We start from the raw sequence: 5,461 nt of genomic DNA on the forward strand, positions 1-5,461 counted from the left end.
GGGAGTAGTGGTTTGGCCAGATGCTGCTCGTCTGTGGGCCCCAGCACTAGAGACCAGAAGGAAACTGGTGGGGGAAAAACCCCAAAACATGGCTTGAAAGCTAAGCCCTTAGGGTTGTTACCTAAAGGTCAGAGCTGAGAGCTGAGCCTAAATGGACTGCAGTGATGATGTTGCTGCCTGGCTCAGGGTGGTGTCTTTGGGACCAGCCCTGTCCCCAGCACAACTAGGGTGTATACTATGGCTGGAGTGAGCAGAGGGGGAGCCCCCTGCCTCCCTGCAGTCCAGGGTGTAGCTCTCTAGTCAGGCCTGAGGTGATGAGTTGTGTGGCTGATAGACATTGCAGGCTTTGGGTCAGAATCTGGCATTGGCCTTTGAAGCTCCTCCTTAAGGCAGAACATGGTTCTGATAAGCGGCAGTTAACATGTACTGTCTGTGTTCTTCCCTCTTTGCGAGACCTGGTGTCCCCAGTTTGTGCTAGAACCTTGAGTGAGAGTCTGCTGCAGTTTCTGCATGGATCTGCAGACCTTGTCCCATGAGTTGAGGTTGGGGCAAGCTGCTGGAGGATGAAAAACTTGTCCTGAGCCAGGCACTGTTCCCCAGATACTTTGGATGCTGCTTCAGGAGGAAGGGGTAGAGCATGTGCTGCCCCTGGCTCGTAGGGAGCGTGGGGTGAAAGTCACTGTTGGCAGAAGACAAAGCCTGAATGGCCAGAGCCCAGTGATATTACTGACGTGGCCCCCTCCCCCTAGCACCACGGCTGTGCCTCCTGTGAGACTTGCCCATAGCCACAGTTCCCAAGCACTTCCCCACAGGGTCTCAAAGGCACGGGGTTGGTGGTGGTGGGGGGGTGGTTCTTCCTTGCCCCATCCACTAAACATTTCATGGAGGGCTGGGTTAAAGAGTTGTCTTGGAGCAACAGCTTAAGTGCAGTGTTTTGAAACTGAGCTTGAAACAAGCTCAGTTGGTTTGGTTGGGTGCTCCAAATCAGAGACTACATGCTGTGGTGGACTCTCTGGTGTAGGTCATCCCCATACAAGTTCCCCCATGCACCTTTCTATGTACACACACCACCGATCTGTCCTCCTTGTCTATCCCCTGCTTGTGTCCGTCCCTCCTGTCCTCAGTGTGTCTCTGCCCTCCCAAATGTTTTTCAATGAGATGTCCCCCAGTGTGATGTTTTTTTGCCTGTGACTAGCCCACTGCACCCTCTACCCTCCTGTCTTGTGCCCCCACTCCTCTCTCCACCCCTGCTCTACCCCTCCATATTCGGCACCACCCTCCCTTAACTTTTCAGCCTCTGATCAGTGGGGTGCTGCACCCCACCAGCTGCCCATTGCCCCTCACCCAGACACTTGACACGCCACCCCCACCCACTTCCCTCTGCCCTACTCCCATCCCAATCGTTTTACTAATTTGCAATGGTTTTTATCCATTGTGTGTCTTGGGTTTTATTTACCTCTGGGTTGTTTTCTTTTTTTTTCCCCTTCAGTTCCTTATAAATGGTGGTGGTTGTTGGTTTCTTTTTAATTATTGAACTGCTTTTATCTCAACCCAGAAGTATCTCACTTAAACAATTCTGATTCTCTCCTTCCTCCTGCTGGGGTGGGGGGCGGGGCAAGTGAGCGGTTTTGTGCTGCTTAGTTGCTGGCTGGGGTTAAACCCTGCCACAAGGTTACGTGCAAGCTCTGCTTGGCTAATGCTTTAGGGTCTCCATGTTACTCCTACTGTTGTGATAACCCATCCTTGTTCCGCATTCCTGCTTCATCGTGCCTTTTGCTCCGCAAGCAGCAGTACTCGTGCTGTGGAAATCTACCAGTCTCCCAGCCTCTGGGAAGTAACTCTGACAAAGACACAGAGCGAAACAGCCTTGGCACAATCCACAGCAATTCTGCCTCTCAGGGCACCCGGCAGGCCTCTTTCTTCCGCCTCTTTCTCTTCCTGGGGAGGCCGGGCAGTACGGTTGTAGCAGAAACTGCTGCACCCTGTGCCTGCATCTCAGGCTGCCAGCTTGGCCCTGCGCGTTGGCCGCTGAGGTCGGGGACGCTGCACCGGCAGCCTGCGGAGCGGGGCTCAGTCACTGCTCAGTGCTTGGGGCAGCAGCCGTTCTGCCGCTGCTGCAGGCAGCTGCTCTCTCAAGGGCGAGGCGCTGGGATGAGAAGAGGCTGGTGCACACTCCAGACTAAGGCAGCCATATATCTACAGCCAGGAGTTAAAGCTAGAAAAGCCTTTCAACAGCCAGGTGCGATGACAGCTGGATTTCTGCCAGAGCTGTATTTGAGAGGTGTTGGCCGCTGACAGTGGCTTGCAGGGCTGGAGAGGGGGAGAGAGGTCTGAGATAAAGCAAGTGAGTGTTGAAGTGATTGTTTTAAGGAAGCAAATTAGGCAGCCAAAGGAAGGGAGCTGCTCACCTGACCCATTGGCCCCTCCAGCCTACTACGTCTTGGGTGTTGCAGGCTCCCCGTCCCGCCAGCCCCAGGCGGCCGGCAGGCAGGAGACAGCCCCGCACCGGCCAAAGGGGCTCCCTCACCTCACTGCTGCTCCCTGGCCCCCACCCGCCCCCGGGCAGCGCCCCCCGCACACCGCCCTGCCGGCTGCTCTGTCCCTGTGCGGGGCCGGCGCTGCAGTTCCGCGCTTTGCGCGCCGAGCGCCCGCCGGCAGCGCGCCCGTGGGGCGGCAGCGGCGTTTCCTTACCGGGAGGCAGCAACGAGCGCGGCGACACCGCACCACAGCACCGCATCGCCGCTACGGGCGGGCGGCGGCGAGCAGCACGGCAGCGCCTGCGCGGCTCACCTGCAGTACCGGGTTTGCTTCGCCAGGCGGCAGCACTGAGCACGGCGGAGCGCCACACCCCGCATGCGCAGCGTCCGAGCTGGTTTATCGTTATTCGGGCGCCTGAAAGCCCGCAGAAAACCACACGAAACGGGGAACAAAAATACACCGGGGCCCGCGGGAGTAGCAAGGACCACACGGCTCCACGCCGAAAGCAATGCGGCGGCGCGGCAGCAAAAACTACACGTCCCAGCACGCGCTAGAAAACAGCATGGGGCCCGGCAGCCGAGAGCCTGTTTCCGCGCCTCAGCCCCGCTCCCCGTCCCATCGTGTCGTCTTTATTTTTCTGTCCCGCTGCCTGTCCGCTCGTTTCTTGCGGTACCGCCCTGTCTAGCTGGCTCTCCCTTGATTCCCTTTCTCTGCCCCTCTCTCCTGCTCCCTGGCCCTTTTCTCTCTTCTGTCTTCCTCCAGCCCGGTGCTGTTTGTTTTATTTTTCGTTCCTGGTCTCTTCGAACAGAGATGACCCTTTCTTTATTGCTCACGCCCTTTGTCCTGTTCCCTGCCCGTCCCTTGTCTGTGTGCGCCCTGTCACCACCGCTCCTTTCTTCTTCCTCCCCTTCCCCCGCCCCGGCCTGCTCCGCGGCCCTGCGCTCTCTTGCTCCATCTCTGCAGGGCTCCTCGTCGCTACGCTCTTGCCCTCACTGTCCTTTTCTTTGCACCTTTCTCTCTCTCTCTGCCCTTCAGTTTTCTACTCCTTCTCGCCCTCCGTCCTGCCCCCCGCCGCCGTATCCCATACGGGCTGGGAGCGCGCGGGGCGGGGCCGGGGGCGGTCCGGGAGAGGGCGGGCCCGGGGCCGGGGGCGGTCCGGGAGAGGGCGGGGCGGGGGCCGGGGGCGGTCCGGGAGAGGGCGGGGGCGGGCTGGGGGCGGTCCGGGAGAGGGCGGGGCGGGGCCGGGGGCGGTCCGGGAGAGGGCGGGGCGGGGCCGGGGGCGGTCCGGGAGAGGGCGGGCCCGGGGCCGGGGGCGGTCCGGGAGAGGGCGGGGCGGGGCCGGGGGCGGTCCGGGAGAGGGCGGGCCCGGGGCCGGGGGCGGTCCGGGAGAGGGCGGGGCGGGGCCGGGGGCGGTCCGGGAGAGGGCGGGGCCGGGGCCGGGGGCGGTCCGGGAGAGGGCGGGGCGGGGCCGGGGGCAGGCGGGGAGGGGCCGGGGGCGGTCCGGGAGAGGGCGGGCCCGGGGCCGGGGGCGGTCCGGGAGAGGGCGGGCCGGGGGCCGGGGGCGGTCCGGGAGAGGGCGGGGAGGTGCCGGGGGCGGTCCGGGAGAGGGCGGGGCCGGGGCCGGGGGCGGTCCGGGAGAGGGCGGGGCGGGGCCGGGGGCAGGCGGGGAGGGGCCGGGGGCGGTCCGGGAGAGGGCGGGCCCGGGGCCGGGGGCGGTCCGGGAGAGGGCGGGCCGGGGGCCGGGGGCGGTCCGGGAGAGGGCGGGGAGGTGCCGGGGGCGGTCCGGGAGAGGGCGGGCCCGGGGCCGGGGGCGGTCCGGGAGAGGGCGGGGCGGGGGCGGTCCGGGAGAGGGCGGGCCCGGGGCCGGGGGCGGTCCGGGAGAGGGCGGGGCGGGGCCGGGGGCAGGCGGGGAGGGGCCGGGGGCGGTCCGGGAGAGGGCGGGGCGGGGCCGGGGGCGGTCCGGGAGAGGGCGGGGCCGGGGCCGGGGGCGGTCCGGGAGAGGGCGGGCCGGGGGCCGGGGGCGGTCCGGGAGAGGGCGGGGAGGTGCCGGGGGCGGTCCGGGAGAGGGCGGGCCCGGGGCCGGGGGCGGTCCGGGAGAGGGCGGGGCGGGGGCGGTCCGGGAGAGGGCGGGGCCGGGGGCGGTCCGGGAGAGGGCGGGGCGGGGCCTGGGGCGGTCCGGGAGAGGGCGGGGCGGGGGCGGTCCGGGAGAGGGCGGGGCCGGGGCCGGGGGCGGTCCGGGAGAGGGCGGGCCCGGGGCCGGGGGCGGTCCGGGAGAGGGCGGGCCCGGAGCCGGGGGCGGTCCGGGAGAGGGCGGGCCCGGGGCCGGGGGCGGTCCGGGAGAGGGCGGGGCCGGGGCCGGGGGCGGGGGCGGTCCGGGAGAGGGCGGGCCCGGGGCCGGGGGCGGTCCGGGAGGGGTCGGGCACGGGGCCGGGGGCGGTCCGGGAGAGGGCGGGCCCGGGGCCGGGAGCGGTCCGGGAGAGGGCGGGGCGGGGGCGGTCCGGGAGAGGGCGGGGCGGGGCCGGGGGCGGTCCGGGAGAGGGCGGGGCGGGGCGGGGGCGGTCCGGGAGAGGGCGGGGCGGGGCCGGGGGCGGTCCGGGAGAGGGCGGGGCGGGCCCGGGGCGGTCCGGGAGAGGGCGGGGCGGGGCGGGGGCGGTCCGGGAGAGGGCGGGGCGGGGCGGGGGCGGTCCGGGAGAGGGCGGGGCGGGGCCGGGGGCGGTCCGGGAGAGGGCGGTCCGGGGGCCGGGGGCGGTCCGGGAGAGGGCGGGGCGGGGCCGGGGGCGGTCCGGGAGAGGGCGGGGCGGGGCGGGGGCGGTCCGGGAGAGGGCGGGGCCGGGGCCGGGGCCGGGGGCGGTCCGGGAGAGGGCGGGGCGGGGCCGGGGGCAGGCGGGGAGGGGCCGGGGGCGGTCCGGGAGAGGGCGGGGCCGGAGGCGGGGGCGGGCCGGGAGAGGGCGGGGAGGGGCCGGGGGCGGTCCGGGAGAGGGCG

The sequence above is a fragment of the Chlamydotis macqueenii genome, chromosome 1 (assembly GCF_036417535.1).
Source record: "Chlamydotis macqueenii isolate bChlMac1 chromosome 1, bChlMac1.mat, whole genome shotgun sequence".
Lineage (NCBI taxonomy): Eukaryota > Metazoa > Chordata > Aves > Otidiformes > Otididae > Chlamydotis > Chlamydotis macqueenii.